Source organism: Triticum urartu, chromosome 1, assembly GCF_003073215.2.
Source record: "Triticum urartu cultivar G1812 chromosome 1, Tu2.1, whole genome shotgun sequence".
NCBI classification, from domain to species: domain Eukaryota; kingdom Viridiplantae; phylum Streptophyta; class Magnoliopsida; order Poales; family Poaceae; genus Triticum; species Triticum urartu.
Window position 1 is genome coordinate 298895518 of NC_053022.1, and position 23880 is coordinate 298919397.

Consider the following 23880-nt stretch of genomic DNA (forward strand, 5'->3'; position numbering starts at 1 on the left):
TTTGTCTTCTCCACATAACCCCCATCATTATATTCTATTCCACCCATAGTGCTATATCCATGGCTCACTGATGTAGGGTAGGACCCTAATCGGTCGATCTTTCACGAAAGGAGCGGATCCCACAAAGAACACGAAGAACACGAGGAGGGAAACGAGAGAAATCACAAGGGGAAACACAAGAGGAACACTCAAACCAACAATAATAAGTCACATATGTGCTAGATCCTCGAGTACATAAGGAAAGATACACGATCCACGGACAACTAAGGACGATACAAGGGTAGCCAGTCTTCTCCGTGAGGAGGTCTTGAGTTCTTCCCTAAAAAGGGGTCTTGAATCCAAAGGGATCTTCTCGGTAGAGGCCGTGGTCTCTCTCGTGGAGTAGATCCGATATGGATGAGCTAGCTCTATCTCTAAATATGAGCTAAACCAACGCTAACCCTAGAAAGGATGAGGGGAAGGTATATTTATAGTCTAAGCCACGAAGGGGTAAGTGGGAGAGAGATACAAGGCAAAAGGCCCGGTTGCGCACAGGCAGGGTCGGACGTCCGGTCGGCGTCGGACGTCCGGTCGCTCGCGGGGGTCTGGTCGTCCGGAGGGCCTCGGACGTCCATCATTTTGCTTCGGGATGGGTGGCACCGGATTTCCGGTGAGCGTCGGACGTCCGGTGCCTGGGACTTGTCGGACGTCCGGTCTTCGTCGGTCGTCCGACGGCTGTAGAGGGTCGGACGTCCGGCGACTTCCGATCATCCGGTCGCTATAGACTTTGCAACTCCTTCTTCTTCCGTCTTCTCTTCCATGCTTCCCTCGCCGATGGTGTGGGTGTTCCTTGGCACTTGCACTCCTCCTCTTCATCCGTGATGTTTTGATAATACCTATGCATGCATAGGACAGGGTGTCAAGTAGTATACCATCCTCGAGGGGGTCAAGTGAACACGTGTAAAGGAGAAGATTCACCTTTAGCTATGAGAAGTAGATGTTGCACGTGTCACTTGCCAAATGGACTCTTGACATGGTGATGTCCGTAGGATGCTCCGCATCATCCCCTCCCCCTTGGGAACGATCCGACCACGGATCGAAATCCAAATCACCATGGGAAAGAGATGGCGTCGCCATGTAGGAGTGGTCAATCACCAAGTTCTCGTCATCTTGAATCTCAAAATGGGCACTTTCCAATGTCGCACTGTCTTGGAATTCCTTCAAAAGGAGCATGGACAACAAACACTTGGAAAAACAAATGCGGTTAGAATTAGTGCAAAACCAAGCATTCAAGCGGTGATTCACCCAACAAGTGTCTGTGTCATGCAAGGCATATGGTTTGACAAAGGATTGTGACATGGCATGTAAGCAAATAAATGGAGCATAATCAAGGATATCATTGGGACAAGCATGTATATGGTTGTCATCAACCGCATGAAGCGAGCAAGTATGAATCATCGGTGATGCAACAAGGCAAGAAATCCTAGTAATGAAGTCGTGCAAGGTAGTAGTGCGAAGATGCAACATACTAGAGTAAATCATGGCAATCATGTCATGAGAGCAAATAATAGGCATAGACAATGCACATGACATATCGCAAGCACGAACACAAAGCAAGATCATAGTATCATCATAGGCATGGGGCACAAAGCAAACATGCCAATAACAAGTGATATCTCCACCAAGCTTGCAAATACACATAAAAGTATGAGAATCAATCATCATGTGTAATGCAAAGCATGGGTCACAAATGCATGGCAAAGGAATAGGAATAAGCATATCATTCAAAGTGAACATGGCAAGATGGGCATAGAATGATATATAATGGACAATAACCCATAGCCAAGTGAGTGCCATGTAGAAGACATGCGCGAAGTATTTGTACAAAGAGAGCGGTGGGAAAGACACTCCATGGGATCCCAAGTCATCATTGCTCTCTAGAGCTCATTTTGTCAACTCGTGAGATTGCGAGGTTGATAAGAATTCATGGGTACCTACACAAAAGAGACACAAACGAAAGAGATTGTGTGTGTGGTAAATGTACACATCATCCATCATGATGTCTATGTGCACGTGAGATTTAGCACAAGATAAGCATCGGTCAAAGAAATTTGATGCATGGTATAAGAACATGTCATCCATCATGAAAGAATAGTTATTGTGTGTAACACGATGGGGATGCAAATTGAGCATACAAGTATAAGGCACAACAATAGCATTTTTATGCATGGGGAGCATATTGTGCACACAGGTGTTGGGATCATGCAATGAATGGGATGAATCAAAATCTCCTAAAATGTATGAGGAAACTATGGGGGTCTGCTCATGAGCAATATCGTAAACATCACATGGAGAAAATGGACAACATCCACAACAATGCATATCCGATGCTAAGTAGTCATGGCATGGCATATGAGATAAATGATGCAAAGGGAGCATATCAATATCATCACAAGAGAAACAAATGCCAATAACCATGGGCTTGTCATCTATGCCATAAGTGCAAATTGGGTTAATTTGAATGGCATATGCATAGTCACTATGAAGAGATTGCAAATATGACATATGATTGATCTCATGCATAGCATATGACAAGTCAAGCGGATTGGCAAACATGATGTGACCGAGAGAATTAGCACAAGAAATCCTATGTAACATGGCATCACAACTAATAGACTCCACATGGCAATCATCATATTCATCATAAATGGGTAAATCATCGCATGGGGAAGTCACACTAGTATGAAGCATGGAAATAGGTTGATCAACATCATGCAAGCAATCAATGTCAAGAATGTCCACTAGTGGGACTAGAGCATCACCTTCACCTATGTTACCTTGTTCATTCCACTCAAGTGGTGTAGGTGAGGTGGGAAAGACCTAATGGTGGTGAATATCAACATCTTGATGGAACCATGTGGAGGGTGCATCATATTCCACCATGGCCATCGTCTTGTCCAAGGGTAGGACGAAGTCGTCGAGAATCGGCGCGTTATCATATAAGGGACCTAGCACCAAATGATAAGACACAATAGAGGTACAGGTGAAGTTGTTAGTGTTGAAAGTGGCCTCACATGACCTATCAACTATCTCACTCTCTCTATGTGGTGGTTCACTCACTCCCTCAAAATATGTGCACTCAAACTCACATATGGTGGAGTCACTCATCTCATTCAAGTAGTGGGGGTTGTGGCTCTCCTCACATGGGAATTGTGGCAACACATATATGGGGATAGTGGTGAAGTCACTCTCACTCTCAATATGGTGGCACAAGTCACTCAAGTCATCATACGTCGCCGTGGTCGAAGGGAAAATCCCATGCTTAACCATCTCGTTGTCGTCATCGTGGATGAAGGCTGAAGATGGCACATCATCACTCTTGCCTCCTAAGGTGGAAGCATCATCCTTGCTCGTCACCATGTCGCTCGCCTCCAAAGCATGTTCCTTGATTGGCTCCATAGTCCTAGTCGCCGCCGCACCGTCTTGAAAAAGAGTCATGGAGGACTCAGCACCATCAATGCCATAAAGAGGGATGGCGATGAAGTCGAACTTGGGAGCATCGTCTTGGAGCTCGTTGGGCTTGGACATCTTGGTGGTACTATCCTCATGATCGCCTTCTTGGAGCTTGGTCTTCGAGAAGTGTGCCTGGGGTGGAGAAGCCTTGGCCTTCATGAGTTCTTGTTCCGCCTTGACACCACCAATGTAGTAGTCATCGAGGGACTTGTAGTTCTCGAGGAAGATCTTCTTGGAGATGTCGTTGTGCAATCCCATCATGAAGTGGAACTTCATCGAAATGGGGTCGTCCACACTGGCTCATCGCAAGGCTTTCTTCATCTCCTTGAAGTACTCGTCGATGGACTTGGATCCTTGGGTGGTGTTCTCAAATTGGCGTAGAAGTTGTTCCGTGTAGGTTGAAGGCACAAACTCTTGCAGCAAAGCTCTCTTCGTCTTGGGCCAACTCATGTCGTGGGTCTCCGAAGGTGCGTGAAGCCACCATGTGGACGCGTAGTCATGGAAGTTCCTTGTGGCGCACTTCACTTGAACTTCGGGAGGAAATTGATGTAGCTTGAGGTAGTCGTCCATCAAACGCTACCACTCGAGATACTCCTTGGGTTCTAGATTTACATAGAAAGGAATCTCATGGTCGATGTCGAGGTCGTAGTAGCTCGTGGAAGTCATGGACTTGAGCTTGGGGAGCTTCTCTTGAAGTGCTAGTGGGTGAAGATGTCGTATGTCCATAGGCAAAGATGCCTTGAAGTCGCTTGGCGAAGATGCCAAGGGAGATGGTGAAGTCGTTGAGCGGTTGTTGGTGTTGAGCTCGTGACCTTCACGTCTTTGTTGGTGATAGTGTCGATGTCGATGTGATCTTGCCGGAGATGGTAGCTCGGAAGCATGTGTACTTGAGCGTCTTCTCAAAGATGAGGAAGATCGCTTGTAGGACTTGATGGGGGCTTTGATCTCCTCCATTTGAGCTTGCATCTTGGCGTCGTTGGAGTTGTTCGTGGCATCGAACTCGTCATTGTTGTTGTAGACCGAAGATGAAATGCCTTGCCTATCCATCACTCCAAGAGAAAAATGTGAGTGGTAGAAAGAGAAGAAGGAATACCAAATGTACCTTGACCGAAGTTGAAAGTGGATCAATGATCACTCCAATGTCGACAAGGAAATAGCACAATTGGTACCAATTCTTGTCGGTTTCTCACACCTACACAAATAAGGCTTATGGTGGAGCTCGGTGAGGATAGTGGCACAAAATATTGATGTAAACTGTTAGCAAGAGTCAATAATGTTGAAAGAGATTCACAAATTCGCAAGTGTAACAAGTAGACCAATAGCAATATGGGTGGCACACGGAAACGCACACACGGATAGATAAATGGGGCCGTGCAACCAAGGATGAGCACAAAATGTGGAATCCATAGAAAATGCTTGTGTTTCACAACTCAAGAGAGACGCTAGCACGATTTCTCTATAGGCGGATACGACACTTGTGCACAACCTATAAGATGCAAAATGTATGTACTTTCTATCCCAAGTATGTTATGTATGTATGGCTCCCGGTGTTATGATCCAAGATGATCTTATATGCAATGTGGTATGATGCTATGGCTATTGCTTACAAGCTTCTTTGCTCTTTCTCTTTTGCTTAAAAGCTTATTCTTTTTTTGTATATGGACACTTTGCGAAATGCACAAACCAAGATATCGATTGTGTATATGCGGGAACAAACTTGAGGCACACGAGATGGTACGATACCAATATGATATGGTATGTATGCAATGGATGGTGTAGATCACTAATGTGCACAAGTAACATTGCCGGCAATACTCAAATGGCTAGTCTCGATAGGCAAGTGACGCAAAATGGGCTAGGGGTTATCAATGCAATGGCAAGGGAATATACAATGGAGGGATACCACGATACCAAGATGATATGGAGGTTACCGTCCTTGGCGATGATGAGTGGCGGTGATCTTGATGAAGATACCAAGATGATGGAGACTCGTCCCTAAGTAGCTGAAACACCTTAGGAAACGGAAAAACCACGAACTCGAAATCTCAAATGTGAAATGGTGGTAGCGGGAATGCGGTGGTGGTGTTGCGGAAGCTCAATGGGATTGCGGAGATGCAATGATGGGTTATGTGAGTAGGCAATGCGGAAGTGGAGGGTAAGGTGGTGGACTATACACGGTGTCGGAGTTGGAAGCATGGTCCCTAAGTAGCCGAAATACCTTAGGAGACACAACTCACAACACAAACAAAATTGGGTTAAGTTGGGGTGGCGGAAGTGTATGGTGGGTAAGCCTATGCGGAAGTGGTGGTGGTGGTTGATGAGGAAAAAACCGTCCCTAAGTATCCTAGACACCTTAGGAGACTCAAATCACTCCTCAAGCAACCACTAATGTGATGGGGAACAAAATTGGTTAGGTTGCAGAAGTCGGTGGTGGTGTATCGGATGATGTGGTGGAAGCCCTAGGCAAAGATGCAAAAATTTCAAAACTTTGATGGAGTTAAATGGTTTTGGTAGTATTTTTGTTGGAAGGGGGATGTCAAGAGATTTTCAATGAGCTAAAGAATGCAAAAATCGGACTCCGGATGAATTAGTTATGGACAAAACAAACATCAGCCGAAATGGGAAACTACAGGTATCGGATGTCCGAAGATGGTCGGACGACCGGTGGCCGGACGTCCGGGCGTGCTCGGAAATCCGTAAATTTGGCTTGGGTTAGGGGTTCTGGTTGTCCGGAAAAGGTCGGACGTCCGGTCGATCGAAGGGCTCCGGACGTCCGTGAAATGCCGGTCGTCCGGTGGGTCGGGGTCAACGCGAGATGCGAGATCCGGCGCCCGATTTTTGGGATTTTGGGGTCAAAATTGATGAGATTCTGTGGGTCAAAGATGGGGAAAATTTAGGAGATGCTAGATCCACTTGAAAACAAGCAAATCCATGGATCAAATCCAACAAAACTTCATCAAACCAACAAATCACAAAAAAAATTGGGGCTATTTTTGGTGGGGATTTTCGAAATTGGGGAGGAACACAACAAAATTAGGCTAGAAAACAACGAGGGGAGACTCCAAAATCATGGTCAACGTGGCTCTGATTCCAAGATGATGTAGGGTAGGACCCTACTCGGCCGATCTTTCATGAAAGGAGCGGATCCCGCGATGAACACGAAGAACATGAGGAGGGAAACGAGGGAAATCACAAGGGGAAACACAAGAGGAACATTCAAACCAACAAGAATAAGTCGCACATGTGCTAGATCCTCGAGTACATAAGGAAAGATACACGATCCACGGACAACTAAGGACGATACAAGGGTAGCCGGTCTTCTCCATGAGGAGGTCTTGAGTTCTTCCCTAAAAAGGGGTCTTGAATCCAAAGGGATCTTCTCCGTAGAGGCCGCGGTCTCTCTCGTGGAGTAGATCCGATGTGGATGAGCGTAGCTCTATCTCTAAATATGAGCTAAACCAACGCTAACCCTAGAAAGGATGAGGGGAATGTCTATTTATAGTCTAAGCCACGAAGGGGTAAGTGGGAGAGAGAAACAAGGCCAAAGGCCCGGCTGCGCACAGGCAGGGTCGAACGTCCGGTCGCTCGGGGGGGTCCGGTCGTCCGGAGGGCGTCAGATGTCCGTCGTTTTGCTTCGGGATGGGTGGCACCGGATTTCCAACGAGCGTCGGACGTTCGGTGCCTGGGACTTGTCGGACGTCCGGTCTTCGTCGGTCGTCCGGCGGCTGTAGAGGGTCAGACGTCCGGCGGCTTCCGTTCGTCCGGTTGCTATAGTCTTTGCAGCTCCTTCTTCTTCCGTTTTCTCTCCCATGATTCCCTTGCGGATGGTGTAGGTGTTCCTTGGCGCTTGCACTCATCCTCTTCATCCGTGAAGTTCCGACAATACCTATGCATGCACACGAGATGGGTGTCAAGTAGTATACCATCCTCGAGGGGGTCAAGTGAACACGTGTAAAGGAGAAGATTCACCTTTAGGTATGAGAAGTAGATGTCGCACGTGTCACTTGGCAAATGGACTCTTGACATGGTGATGTCTGTAGGATGCTCCGCATCACTCATGCTCATGTATTGCGTGAAAGTTGAAAAAAGTTTGAGATTACTAAAATATGAAACAATTGCTTGGCTTGTCATCGGGGTTGTGCATGATGAGAGTATTCTTGTGTGATGAAAATGGAGCATGACCAAACTGTATGATTTTGCAGTGATGAACTTTCTTTGCCCATGTTATTTTGAGAAGACATGATTGCTTAGTTAGTATGCTTCAAGTATTATTATTTTTATGTCAACATTAAACTTTTGTCTTGAATCTTTCGGATCTGAAAATTCATGCCACAATAAAGAAAATTACATTGAGAATTATGCTAGGTAGCATTCCACATTAGAAATTCTGTTTTTATCATTTACCTACTCGAGGACGAGCAGGAATTAAGCTTGGGGATGCTTGATACGTCTCCAACGTATCTAATTTTTTTGTTGTTCCATGCTATTATATTATATGTTTTGGATGTTTAATGGGCTTTATTATACACTTATATATTATTTTTGGGACTAACCTACTAACCCAAGGCCGAGTGCAAATTGCTGTTTTTTTGCCTATTTCAGTGTTTCGTAGAAAAGGAATATCAAACGGAATCCAAACAGAATGAAACCTTCGGGAGAGTTATTTTTGGAACAAACATGATCCAGGGGACTTGGAGTGGACGCCAAGAAAGAAACAAGGGAGCCACGAGGCAGGGAGGCGCGCCCCCACCCTCGTGGGCCCCTCATAGCTCCACCAACCTACTTCTTCCTCCTATATATATATACACCCGAAAACATCCAGGAGCACCACGAAACCCTATTTCTACCGCCGCAACCTTCTATACCCAATAGATTCCATCTTGGGGCCTTTTCTGGAGCTCCACCGGAGGGGGAATCAATCACGGAGGGCTTCTACATCAACACCATAGCATCTCCGATGATCTGTGAGTAGTTTACCACAGACCTTCGGATCCATAGTTATTAGCTAGTCTTCTCTCTCTTTGGATCTCAATAGAAAGTTCTCCTCGATCTTCTTGGAGATCTATTCGATGTAACTCTTTTTGCGGTGTGTTTGTAGAGATCCGATGAATTGTGGGTTTATGATCAAGTTTATCTATGAATAATATTTGATTCTTCTCTGAAATCTTTTGTGTATGATTAGTTATCTTTGCAAGTCTCTTCGAATTATAAGCTTGGTTTGGCCTACTAGATTGATCTTTCTTGCAATGGGAGAAGTGCTTAGCTTTGGGCTCAATCTTGCGGTGTCCTTTCCTAGTGACAGCAGGGGCAACAAGGCACATATTGTATTTTTGCCATCAAGGATAAAATGATGGGGTTTATATCATATTGCTTGAGTTTATCCCTTTACATCATGTCATCTTGCCTAATGTGTTACTCTGTTCTTATGAACTTAATACTCTAGATGCATGCTGGATAGCGGTCGATGTGTGGAGTAATAGTTGTAGATGCAGAATCGTTTCGGTCTACTTGTCGCAGACGTGATGCCTATATACATGATCATGCCTAGATATTCTCCTAATTATGCACTTTTCTTTCAATTGCTCGACAGTAATTTGTTCACCCACCATAATACTTATGCTATCTTGAGAGAAGCCACTAGTGAAACCTATGGCCCCCGGGTCTATCTTCTATCATACAAGTTTCCAATCTATTTTATTTCGCAATCTTTACTTTCCATCTATATCATAAAAATACCAAAAATATTTATTTATCTTATCATCTCTATCAGATCTCACTCTCGTAAGTGACCGTGAAGGGATTGACAACCCCTTTATCACGTTTGTTGCGAGATTCTTATTTGTTTGTGCAGGTACGAGGGACTTGCGTGTAGTCTCCTATTGGATTGATACCTTGGTTCTCAAAAACTGAGGGAAATACTTGCGCTACTTTGTTGGGTAACGCCAGGGTTTTCCCAGTCACGACGTTGTAAAACGACGGCCAGTGAATTGTAATACGACTCACTATAGGGCGAATTCGAGCTCGGTACCCGGGGATCTGGATATAGCACTCCGCACCAAAAACAAAATAGCATCCTTGGCCCCGAGGCACTATCTGAAGCCCTCGCGGCCGAGGAGCTAACCACTCTGCGTTCCACAGTGGACAAAGATGATGTGATCCTCGATAAAAGGTCCAAGTCCACCTCTTTCAAACCAGCAGAAGAAATATTCAAATTTCAAGTGCACCCGACGGATCCTAACAAGACAACCTCCATCGGAGCACAGCTGGATCCGACGGTTGATGTCGCCTTGCGAGCATTCCTGGGCGAAAATTCAGACATCTTTGCCTGGCATCCTTTGGATATGCTAGGAATCCCACGCAGACTGGCCGAACACAGCCTCAACATAATAAAGGGGTTCAAACCAGTCAAGCAAACATTGCGACGATTTTCCGGACCCAAATGACAAGCTTTGGGGGAGGATCTAGCCAAGCTACTTGAAGCCAGGTTCATCAAATAGATCAAACACCTAGATTGGCTAGCAAACCTGGTCATGGTGCCGAAGAAGGATAACTCATGGCGCCTTTGTGTCGATTTCAAGGACCTCAATAAAGCCTACCCTAAGGACCCCTTCCCGTTGCCCCGCATTGACCAAATCATTGACGCGACTGTAGGACACGACTCACTGTGTTTCCTTGACGCATACTCCAGATACCATGAAATTAAGCTGAAGGAGTCCAACCATGCTGCAACGACGTTCATTACCCCGTATGAGCCTTTCTGCTTCAACACTATGCCTTTCGGACTCAAGAACGCTGGCGCCACTTACCAACGCATGATTCAAACATGTCTGGAAAAGAAAAATGGCAAGATAGTGGAGGCATACGTAGATGATCTAGTCATCAAGACTAAACACGTCAAATCATTGGTGGACGATCTACGCCTCACATTCGACAACCTCCGAACATACGACATACGACTCAATCCGGAAAAATGTGTTTTCGGCGTCCCAGCCAGAAAACTACTCGGGTTCATTGTTTCCAATAGACGAATCGAAGTGAACCCAGCCAAAATCCGAGCGTTGTCACAATTGGCAGCGCCAACAGACTTAAAGCAGGTCCAAAAACTAGTTGGGTGCGTTGCAGCCTTGAGCCGCTTTACCTCCAGATTAGGAGAAAAGGCGCTACCACTCTATCGACTTCTCTGACACACCGACCACTTTGAATGGATGGATGCTGCTACAGCCGGATTGGACGAAATAAAGACTTTGTTAGTAAGCAACCCAATCCTTGCCGCCCCAAGCGTTGGTGAACCTATGTTGCTCTACATATCTACAACTCACCAGGTGGTGAGTGCGCTACTCGTCATCGAATGAGAGGAAGAGGGACACAAATTCCCACTCCAGAAACCAGTGTACTATGTATCGACGGTCCTTACACCATGCAAATCCCACACTATCAAAAAATAGCATATGCGGTCTTCATGGAATCCCGGAAGCTTCGGCACTACTTTCAAGAGTGTTCGATCACGGTGGCGTCTGAAGTACCACTCAATTACATCATAAACAATCGGGACGCCACCAGCCGCATTGCCAAATGGGGCATCGAGCTCTTGCCATTTGAAATAACATACAAGCCACGCCGAGCTATTAAATCTCAGGTGTTGGCCGACTTTGTCGCCGAATGGACAGAAGCTGAACTCCCCAAAGAGTACCACACATACTCCAACTAGGTGATGTACTTCGACGGCTCTAAAATGTTAGCCGGATTGGGGGTTGGTGTCATCCTAACATCCCCTACAGGGACACAGTCCGTTACGTATTACAAATCATGTATACGGACTCCAACAACATGGCCGAATACGAGGCACTACTGCATGGCCTTTGATACGTCTATTTTGCTGCTTTTATATCGATATTTATTGCATTATGGGCTGTTATTACACATTATGTCACAATACTTATGCCTATCCTCTCTTATTTTACAAGGTTTACATGAAGAGGGGGAATGCCGACAGCTGGAATTCTAGGTTGGAAAAGGAGCAAATATTAGAGACCTATTCTGCACATCTCCAAAAGTCCTGAAACTTCACGGGACCACGTTCCAGAATATATAAAACATATTGGGCGAAAGAAGTACCAGAGGGGGGCCACCCACCATCCACGAGGGTGGGGGTGTGCCCTACCCCCCTGGGCGCGCCCCCTGCCTCGTGGGCCCCCTGGTGGCCCTCTAATGCCCATCTTTGTCTATATGGTGTCTTTCGTCGAGAAAAAAATCATAAGCTAGCTCACGGGACGAAACTCCGCCACCACGAGGCGGATCCTTGGCGGAACCAATCTAGGGCTCCGGCGGAGCTGTTCTGCCGGGGAAACTTCCCTCTGGGAGGGGGAAACCATCGTCATCACCAACGATCCTCTCATCGGGAGGGGGTCAATCTCCATCAACATCTTCACCAGCACCATCTCCTCACAAACCCTAGTTCATCTCTTGTATCCAATCTTTGTCTCTAAGTCTCAGATTGGTACCTGTGGGTTGATAGTTGTGTTGATTACTCCTTGTAGTTGATACTAGTTGGTTTATTTGGTGGAAGATCATATGTTCAGATCCATTATGCATATTAATACCCCTCTGATTATGAACATGAATATGCTTTGTGAGTAGTTACGTTGTTCCTGAGGACATGGGAGAAGTCTTGCTATAAGTAGTCATGTGAATTTGGTATTCGTTCGATATTTTGATGAGATGTATGTTGTCTTTCCTCTAGTGGTGTCATGTGAATGCCGACTACATGACACTTCACCATTGTTTGGGCCTAGAGGAGGGCATTGGGAAGTAATAAGTAGATGATGGGTTGCTAGAGTGACAGAAGCTTAAACCCTAGTTTATGCGTTGCTTCATAAGCGGCTGATTTGGATCCATATGTTTCATCCTATGGTTAGGTTCACCTTAATAATTCTGTTGTACACTACAAAAAAACACATCTGTGACATTTTGGGCCGAATGATTTTTTTCTGTCATACTTATGACACTTCTATGACGATAATTGTGACAAAACCCGGTATCATCATAGATGTGGTGGGCCCCTACTTCTATGAAAAAAATCATGACAGAAAATGGGCTTTTTTCCTGGGCGGGCCGGAGATGCAGCTGCATGACATTCCTTGGGCCGTCCATGATAGAAAAAACCATGGTAGAAGCGAGGGTGAGGATAATATCGGGGTGTTCCTGGTTACGGTGGGTGGTCGGGGCCGAGCGATGCAGAGAGATTATCGCGTTTCTCTCGTACACGCACGCGCGTGGGTGCGAGGCGTTGGGCTTTAACTGAACCCGAGCGATTGCACTGCAGGCTACGCGTTACTGAACCCGAGCGATCGAGGGATGGCTGTTAACTGAACCCGATCGAGCGATTCCTTCGCTACTTCTGCTAACTGAAGCTGATCGATGCTGCCTCTGGATGAACAGTGAGTGTTGCTGGGGCGGGATGAACAGTTCCCGGTGGGGGTGGATGAACAGGCCCCCGTGGTGTTGCCTCTAGATGAACAGGACCCCGATGGATCGAGCCGGTTGGGGCTGGATGAACAGCATCCCATGGAGGGCTAGATGAACAGGACCACCCCGTGGAGGGCTGGATGAATAGTAGAAGGTGGAGGGATGGATGAACAGTAGCCCGTGGAGGGGTGGTTTAATAGGAGCCCGTGGAGAGGGCTGATTGAACAGTAGCCGGTGGAGTAGCGCGCGGTGGAGGCTGGATGAACAGGAGCCCGTGGATGAACAGTCGCATGTGGAGGCTGGAGGAGGTCGACGGTGGATGAATACTAGCCCGTGGAGGCTGGAGGGGGTCGACGCTGGAGATGAACATTATCCCATGGAGTTCCATTTTGCGGTATGCCACACCCCTCCCGATGAACAGGACCCCCGTTTCGACCGTAGCACTCCAACACAAGTCTGTTTCCTCCGTTTTGCGGTACGCCACACCCCTCCTGATGAACAAGACCCCCGTTTTGACCATAGGAGGTCCGTTTCCTCCGTTTTGCGGTACGCCAGACCCCTCCCGATGAATAGGATCCTGTTTCGAACGTGGCCGGTCGAACACAAGGCCGTTTCCTCCATTGTGCAGTATGCCAGGCCTCATTTCCATCGGCAGTTCCGTCTAATCCGGTTGGCTCCCACGCGTTCCGTTGCCTCCCGATGAACATGACGCATTCCGTTGCCTTCCCATGAACACGACGACGATGCAGTTTCTCCGTTCCGACCCAGCCATGTACACGAGCCCTGGCCGTACGTATCCGCGAGTAGGCGTTCGAGACCCCGCCCGTATGTACGCACGTGGCCGTATTTCCTTTCTTGCACACTGGCCGCTATACGTACGTGTACATGCTACGGGCGCGCCTCTACTATGACACGTGCGCGCCTCTACATCGACTAGTATGTACATACATGTTCGTGACCAGAGTGACAACGCTACATACACTTCGACCAGGTGGGTCCTGACTGTCAGGCACTTCCTTACGTGCGAAGATGTAGCTGGTGGGTCCCAGCAGTCAGCCGGCGAATCATTTTTTTGCCCGGATGCACTTCCTTGCTTGCGAAGATGTAGTGGTAGGTCCCAATAGTCAGGGGGAAACATTTTTTTTCGCGAAATACGGTTGCCCATCCGGTGGGTCTCTACTGTTAGGAGGAGGAATCATTATTTTCCACGTAATAAGGAGGCACTTCCTTGCTGCGGCCATGGACCCAGCTGTCAGCCTCTCCACATACAGTCGATGTCCGATGGAAGCCGTTCCTTGACCACGTTGACCACGCCGCGCCGAGAGCACAAGGGTGGTGGACGACGGCGAGGACTAGGAAGGGGGCGACGCGGAGCGGGGGGAGACGCGACAGTGGATGCCCACGCGTAGAGGAGTATGAGGGTTCACTGGTTCGGCTGCGGTGTGAGGCTGCCGTCGCCGCAGAATAACAAGGGGTGTGGGTGAGTAGAGGGATGGCCTGGCCAGCAGTGGGAGTAGTAGGGGCGGTGAGTCCTCCGCGGCATCACGGCCGGCCACGGGAGGCAGGAGCACACGGCACGACCGGCGCTGGTTTGGGCGGCTGGAGGAAGAAGACCAGAGGTTGAAGAAGCACTATGGCCGTTGCATGGACATCGTACGGTCACTGGAGCTAGAATCGTTCATATTGACTAAGTTGACAAAGCCCTCCGTCCCCGTCAACTTAGTAGGCCCACAAGTCATCCTGCCACCATACTGGGTCCCAGCTAGCAGGGGGAGTATTCATTTTTTGTACGTAATAAGGAGGCACTTCCTTGCGTGCGAAGATATAGCTGATGGGTCCGAGCTGTCAGTGGCGGTATCGTTTTTTTCACGAAATACAGAGGCCCTTTCGGTGGGTCCTAGATGTCAGGTGGAGGAATCATTATTTTGCGTGTAATAAGGAGGCATTTCCTTGCATGTGGCCGTGGACCCAGCTGTCAGCTTCTCCACGTACAATCCACTTCAGATGCATGTTGGGCGTTGACCACGTTGACCAGGCCGCGCCGAGAGCACCAGGGCGGTGGACGGCGGCGAGGCCTAGGAAGGGAACGACACGGAGGCAGGGAAGACTCGATAGTTGTTTCCCACACGGAGGGGAGTACGACTATACGAGGGTTTACTAGTTCGTCTACCGTCGCCGGAGAATAACAGCAGGTGTGGGTGAGTAGAGGGATGGCTAAGCCAGCGATGGGAGTACCGTGGGGTGGTGAGGCCTGTGCGGCAGCACAGTCAACCGCGGGGAGGAGGGAGCAGGCAGTCCCACCGGCGCTTGTTTGAGCGGCTGGAGCAGGAAGAGCAGAGATTGAAGAAGCACGACGGCCGTTGGATGGACATGCAACAGTCACTGCTTGTGCATCAACCTTTATTTCAGGAAAGCCTCCAATCTGTGGAAAACAGCATACATCCCATCTGCCATTATTTCTAATAATTTACAGCCCATTTGCTAATTCTTAAGGTTTTTTTGGAGCCCCTATTCTTTTTGTTACCATTACAGCCCATATTGTGGCCACGGTTAAAAAAGTATACGAAATTTTGCATATTTCGGTGCGGTCCGAACTGTTTTTAATCCTGAAATTTCGAGTCACATTCAAACTGATTTTAAAAATAAATGTATATCAATATAAAATCCAACAAATTGTCCACACATACAAATCAATGCAATTTAAAATCTCAAAATGAAAAAAAGAAATTTGAAACTAATTGCCGGTTTGATGTGTTATAAAAATGTACAACCCATTTCTCATTACTGATAGGCAATTTTCATGGCCAGCCAAATGAAGCTCTCCTCGTCTTGAAAGATTTGCAGCCCAACAGGCCTGACAAAACGACTTACTTGGAAAATCACAAAAAAACTAGGCTGTGGCCGTGGACCCAGCTGTCAGCCTCTCCATGTACAGTACTCTTCCGATGGAAGTCGGTCGTTGATCACATTGACCACGCCGCACCGAGAGCACCAAGGCGGTGGATGATGGCGAGGCCTAGGAAGGGGACGACGTGGAGCTAGGGAAGACGCGGCAGTGGATGCCCACATGGAGAGGAGTACGAGGGTTCACTGGTTCGGCTGCGGTGTGAGGCTGCCGTCACCGCAGAATAAAAGTGGGTGTTGGTGAGTGGAGATGGCCTGGCCAGCGGTGGGAGTAGTATGGGGGCGGTGAGGCCTCCGCGGCAGCACAGCCGGCCACGGGAGGCAGGAGCAGGCGGTACGACCGGCGCTGCTTTGGGCGGCTGGAGCAAGAAGACTAGAGGTTGAAGAAGCACTATGGCCGTTGGATGGACATCGTACGGTCACTGGAGCTAGAATCGTTCATATTGACTAGGTTGACAAAGCCCTCCATCCCCATCAACTTAGTAGGCCCACAAGTCAACCACCCACTATGGTGGGTCCCAGCTAGCAGGGGGGTCTTCATTTTTCGTGTGCGTAATAAGGAGGCACTTCCTTGCGTGCAAAGATATAGTTGGTGGGTCCGACTTCTCAGCGGGGGGGGACCTTTTTTTTGCGAAATACAGAAGCCCTTCCCGTGGGTCCTAGCTATCAGGTGGAGGAATCATTATTTTGCGCGTAATAAGGAGGCATTTCCTTGCGTGCAGCCGTGGACCCAGCTGTCAGCCTCTCCACGTACAGTCCACTTCCGATGGATGTCGTTCATTGACCACGTTGACCAGGCCGCGCTGAGAGCACCAGGGCGGTGGATGACGGCGAGTCCTAGGAAGGGAACGACACGGAGCCAGGGAAGACTCGGCAATTGTTTCCAACACGGAGGGGAGTACGACTGTACGAGGGTTTACTGGTTCGTCTGCCGTTGCTGGAGAATAACAACAGGTGTGGGTGAGTAGAGGGATGGCTAGGCCAGCGATGGGAGTACGGTGGGGCGGTGAGGCTTGCGCGGCAGCATAGCCGGCCGCGGGAGGAGGGAGCAGGCAGTCCCGCCGGCGCTTGTTTGAGCGGCTGGAGCCTGAAGAGCAGAGATTGAAGAAGCACGACAGCCATTGGATGGACATCCAACAGTCACTGCTCTCATGTGCATTATTTCTAATAATGTACAGCCCATTTGCTAATTCTTAAGAATTTTTTTGGAGCTCATCTTCTTTTTGTTAGCATTACACCCCATATTGTGGCCACGGTTAAAAAGTATACGAAATTTTACATATTTCGGTGCGGTCAACTGTTTTTAATCTCGAAATATCGATTCACATTCAAACTATTTTGAAAAATAATTTATATAAATATAAAATACAAATAATTGTCCACGCATAAAAATCAATGGAATTTAAAATCTTGTAATGAAAAAAGTTGAAACTAATTCCCGGTTTGATGTGTTTTAAAAATGTACAGCCCATTTCTGGGCAAACCGAATGAAACTCTCCTCGTCTTGAAAGATTTGCAGCCCAGCAGGGCTGATAAAGAAAGTAGGCCTCGTTTGGGCATTTCTTTTAAAAAATAAAACTGGGCTGGCCATTTTTAGCAAGAAAAAAACACAGCTGGGCTCATGATGTGGTAAACATAAATAAAACCCTGGCTAGACGGGCTAGAGCCCCGTTGTTACCCTGATCCGTCGCTAAAACTAGTATAAATAACAACTGCTTGTTCCTCAAAAAAACTGCGCGACCTGCTGGGTCCCTGGTGTTAGCCGCTCGTAGTGTAATTCTCTCGTTTGTTGACTACGCTGACAATGGCGTGAGCCCCAGATGTCCAACCATTAGGAGGAACCATATGTTTGGGCTTGTAATATAGAGGCACTTGCTTGCGTACTGCCATGACACGGGTGGGCCCCTACTGTTATCCTCTCCACGTACAGTCATCTCCTTGTTCCTCTCAGTTTTTGACGATGTTGACAACGCAACAGGGCGGCGCACCGCGCACGGCGAGCGAACCAAGGCTGCAAGGCGGAGGACGATGACGAGGCCTCGGACGGAACGAACAGGAGCTGTGGAAGATGTGTCGGTCCAGTCGCAGGCGGATGGGAGTACGAGGGTTGACTGGTTCGGGTGAGGGTGCGTGTTGGGGCTGTCGTCGCCGGAGAATAACAGGACGTGTGGGGGAATAGAGGGAGGGACTGGCCAATGTTGGAGGGTATGTACAGTAGGGCGGCGGAGGCGCAGCCAGCCATGGGAGGTGCGAGCAGGCAGAGCCGATGGGGTGGTTTGGTTTGGGTGGCTGGAGGAAGAAGAAGACAAGAGATAGAAGATACACGGCAGATGTTGGATGTCAATCCAACGGTTGGTAGGCAGAATCGTTTGTTGACTGGCTAGTAAGTCGACACCACCTTGGATAGGTTATTTCCTCATGGGTCCCAAATGTTAGAATCCAAATCTGTCATGGTCATGTAGCCTTTCCTATGAAAATTTACAGTCCATTTGATGTGCTAGTTCGAAATAAGTTTGTGGATGCTGGTGGGGGCTAATCACTTGGCTTCTATAATGCACAGTTAGCTCAAGCAGCCGGCGAGAGTAATGTTATTTCCCTTGGTTGGGATTTGTTAGTTGTTACAATATTTCACTCTAAATTAAACGACTGGCAAGCGATTAGCCTTGCTTCAAATTAAATATGACAGTCACAGCCGAGTTGAGAAGGGCAAGAACATCTAACTCCATCTTACAAACTATACAAAAGCACGAGGATTAATTGTTCATGAGGTTTACAAAAAAAACCAAGGTTGAAAAGGGCAACAACATCTAACTCCAGCACTGTTTTTGGCAGTCACAGTCAAATGGATCGGTCAGGTCCATAGAATGAACATCCTGGGTCGTAAAATTTACTAGATTATGACCACAATATGTTGTAAATGGAAGCCCGGCATGTTCAGAAACTCTTTTGCCTACCTGAAACTCCTTTTTTTCTCTTCCACATACCCATCCATCAAAACCATGCTGCTGATAAACTTAAGCCTGATGGACAATAGTAACCTTGCATTCAGCAGGAAGAATGTGACAAATCTAGTGTTTGCACGGTTGGCTACATATCGTTCTAGCATTATTGTCTTCAATCGAATCTGATGAGAAGTGAGAAAATCCCGATGCTTACGAATCCATCGATTGGTTATAACTTTCTTACCCCGTCCTGTTGCCTAAATAGACATGAAGATTGAAAACAGTTAAGGTCTAAAATAAGAGTGTCGAAAGAGCAACAGCTGAATGGTTAATTCTAGTACACTATATGCGGGCTTCCAATGTGTGTGAAATTATCACCTTTATATACAACTTCTCCAGACATGGAAAGCATTGCAGCAAGCCAATAATCTTGTTCAGATCAAAACTATTCATTTGGATATATAAGATCTTGACAGAATCCAGCACCATTGATAGGCCATCCATGGAGAAACTCTTCATTGAGCATAGAACATAATATTAGTACAAAATGTGTACTCCAAGATGACATATAACTTATGCGCAGAAATTTAAAATGCAGCTTATGGTTACAAGTGTAGATGATAATATAAAGTACCTGAAGAACTATGGAGCCAAACACCATATTGAAATGAGCACAGAGATCATGTATTACACCCAAGGTCTCCAGTTTAGGCACAGAGAGGACGGTTATTTGCAACGGTGAATAACTAGAATCAAGGATCAACCTTTGAAGTGAAGGGGCATCTTGGATGATGAGCTGCCTTCCGTCAAAAGAAATTCCAATTCTTATAAGGTTAGGCGACTTTATTTGGAGACAACCAATTCTAACTGTGAAAACAAGCACCAAGCACCCCAGGCCAGGGCAATTGGAGTGGATAATGCTGTGCAATGAGGCCTCCGATATACGAACCCGCACAGGTGAAAGTTTCTTGAGAAATGGGAGTCAAAGGTTTAGTACCAGATTGTCTGGTAGGTCGCACAGCGCAAAGATGGCGGTGTGGAGAGAGGAGGAAAACCACGAGATGGACATCGGTGCTAAGGGCATAGGTAGATGGCGTTCGGTATCTGGTAGGTGATTTCCAGGGGAATAGTAGAACTCAAGCAGCTGTAGTTCTGTGAATTCACGGGATTTCAGCCAGGCATCCACCGTGCAGGGCATGGTATGCTTTTTTAGGTAGCATGAAAGGATGCAGATGCTTTGCACGGAGCCCTGGTGGGAGGAGATGATGGCTCTGGGGATTTCCAAATCATTGAAGAGACATACCTGATGACAGTCGAGATTAAGGGGCATGGCGCGCCATAGAGGCCACCCGAATTGAGAGGACTTGGGTGCGGCAGCAATCCTTGGTGGGTAGAAGCGAGATGATCTCCCCAAGGACGGCGTCCGGGAAATCGCTGATGCGGTCCACCCGAGATTCTACGGGTTCCTGGGATCCGGTGGGGGCGGGGTCGCCTCTTCACCTCGCGCTTCCGGGTACGGGATCTACAACAGGCGTCGCCGCTGGCGGGAGCCTCATCTTATTGGCGCTGGGGTCAGCCAAATCCATTTTCCTCAAGGGCGTCGCGTCGCACTCACGGATTTGAGCAGAGTAACGAATGACGAGCCCCTTGGGGAGTGAAGAAGAAGGGGAGCTGGGGTTTTTCTATAGTAGTGAGGAAGAAGGGAGCTGGGGTTTTCTGTAGGAGTGAGGTGAGTAATTTGGGGGTACGAGTGGAGCGAGCTGACGTGAGGTGGCTGGGAGTGAGGAGGAAGAAGAACACCTAGGTTTTTTGGGGGATGGTATGCTGGGTGTGGGTAGCGCCTCTCATTCAGTAAATATATGGACTTTTGAATTACAACTAGTACAGTGGAGACACTCTACAGCTACCCAGAAAAACAACAACTACTACTATAGTGGATACAATACCGCTTCTGGCTCCTCCTAGGTCATCGAAACGTCTCCCTCTACTGAATGTCATTATACTTTTGTTCACCGACATGCGAGCCATGCAGCGCGCGGGCCCAACTGCCATCCACCAAATTAGAAGGCAGTATGCAGGCGGAGAGTCACCCCGGTCGTAGCGCGGCAGTAACGAGCCGACGTATCACAAAACCCCACCTCCCGCAGTCTAAGTTTGACGGACGAAGCAACCATCATTTCACTCTTAGCTGAATCCCCTTCTCCCTCACCGTCTTCAAGAAAGGCAACACTTGCATCTGCCACTATTCTTCTCTCCCAATGAAGGGAAGGTAAGCTGATCCATGATGTTGGTATATTTTCGTTCAGAGAAAAAAAAGAACTTTTGCAAAGCAGTAACCGATCCTCACTCTCTTTTTTGTTTCATTGTCATTGCGATTGTGTTTTCCTTTCAGTGGTCTCCTAGTATTCATTAGTTTCATGATGGACCAAGGAGAACCAGCCAAAGATCTGCCAATATTGGAGCAGACACGAGAGGCTGATCCCCACGAGACAGAGAGCTCCAAGAAGATGGAGGCAGCCACCGAGCCGACCCCAGATACACTCACGGCCACTACTGAGATGGTCAACGCCCTGTTTGAGGTTACAACCCCCGTGGAGCTGCAGGAGCAGTTTCCCCCCTTCGAGGATGTGTCCCCCCCGTTGAGCTGCCCAAGGTGATTTTCTTCTTTGCCGATCTCGATTGTGGTTTTTCATCTAAGTATGTGGTGATGAATAATGCAAAATTTTATTAGCTTTGATGCCATGCTATACATAGTGGTTTAAATAATTTGTATTTATTATACTGGAAAGTAGTTCAGGATTTGTTTCTGTTTCAGTTAGAGCCCTGATGCAGACAAGGATTGTGTGGTTGTACATGTCACTCTCTATGAGGTGGGCAACTTGAATATACGTACTGGGAAAACAGAGTTTTTAGGCTATTGGATCCGAGAAGCCATTTGCACTTATACCAATGAAGAGTTGTATTCCAGCCTCACCATTGTCAGGCGTGTTGTCCAGGGTGTACTGAAGCACAAGAAGTTCAAAGCTACTCCTTTGTTTGTGAGGCATACTGTTCTTGTCAAGCTTACGTAGGAAGATGACATGGCATGCCTCCACAAACAAGTTTATGAGTGGCAAGGCCACAAGGTTGTCTTCATGAAGGTTCACAGGATTGAGCTGCTACCAGACATCCTCGATGATGTTCATGGCAAGGTCCATCATGTGTCCAGCCCAAATTAGATTGAGGCATGAAATAGTTGCCCCAGCTAGTTTTTAATAGTTTGGATTGTGTCTAATTATCCGAACCTTGCCTGTTATCGAGCCCTCTAGGGCTAGTACTCTATTTGAATCCGTCTATGGGAACTGCTGCTACTTTTGTGTGCCCGTGAATCATGTGAGAACCATCGCAATTTTTGCCAAAATAGATGCGTCCTCACTAGTTTTTTCATGAATATGGCATGGTAAGACATAAGTTGCCACGGTTTATCATACGAGCAGTGTGTGTTTTGATGAAATAGAGTACTCGTTCGAGAACTGTGCACCGACGTATACATAAGTACTTGTAAACGCTGTTGTTGCTACCCCACTTGTAAGCAGTTGCGCAAAACACGGCACATTGGCTCAGCTTGCTTCAACACTAGGCTATCGACCAGCTAACAATCAACAATCTGTTGTCTGACATATAAGCAACTATGTATCTTGTTACAGTGGTTCATGTAGTTAACTGAGGCCACAATGTAAATTCCAAACATTCACACGCTACTCCAGCGTTCATGTGGAACACTCACATTAAAGTCAGCTTCATAAAAAACTTGAAAAGCATAAGTTAAGCAATTTTATACATCTTAATGATTCATAGAACATAACAAACATATACTCACAGCAAAAGACAAAGTTGCGAGAAGGTTTACAAATTATGAAAAAATGAGCAAAGGGCCTCCCGACAGGCTTAAATTTCCTGGAGTTCACTCTAGTTTTTTCTTGTTGCCACCATCCAGGGTTAGGTTCTCTCATTCTAGAATAACCAATTATAATTCTGTTCTCAGCTGGAATGCTGAACTGAACCATGTAGTGTACTGACTAGGTGAAATTCTTGTGCATTCCACTAAATTTAAGCACCACTATTTGCAGAAATAAGCAGACCACAATGCCTCTTTTCTGCGCACCTATCCAAAAAAACCGCCATGTAGTCGTGCCAGCTAGTCCTCCGTCCATGGATGAACTGGTAGAAAGTGCATTCCGAACTAGGATGCAGTTGTTTTCGCTCGTCCCTACACTGCAATCAGGAAGTAAAACGTACGAATCAACTTCTTTTATATTGCGTTGGTCATTCTACCTAGTAACTACCAATGTAGGAATACCTGGAAGACAGGTGATTAGACGACGACAACAAGGGATAGCCATCTCATTTTGCGCAGTTCTACTAAAACTAAGGTGTGTGCTTTTGATTGCGTGGATAGAAATGATACGGAGACAGACATCCCGAAACGATATGGAGACAGACATCACTATTTGCGCAAATACGAAAAATAGTTATTTAAACAGCGACAGATATTTGCAGTGGTGTATGATTAACAACAACATCTATTGTGTTATAATTGGCACTAGATTGACAGTATGAAAGTGTCCTTAAGTAAGTAGCATCACATCACATCAACACTGCCACTAGATTAACATGCAGAACAATAGCATTAGTATTACTGTCATGAGAGTAGCACATGGTCAGTAAATGTGCAATCAAATTTGTGCAGTTCCACTGGGATGAAGCAATGTTAGCGGTGTGATATTTAAGTGTAACTACAAAAACACAATTCATGGGAAATAAAGAAAGATGGAAGTACTTCATAAAATGGTGGTGGCATTGCTTCAATTTATCGACGGCACTAGACCATTACTTATAGTGACATTAGGTGGCATTGCTGAATGCTTCATGTGATTTTACATTAACGGTAGTGATATGGGCGTAGGGACAGCAGGGGCATAAAGTGGTGAGGCAAATGTGGTTGCCGAGAGCGGCAAACACTAAGGCAACATGTCTGCATTTGTCCCATTTTTTATCTCCTCGGCGACATTTTCCTATGTGAGCACAGGAAATCTAT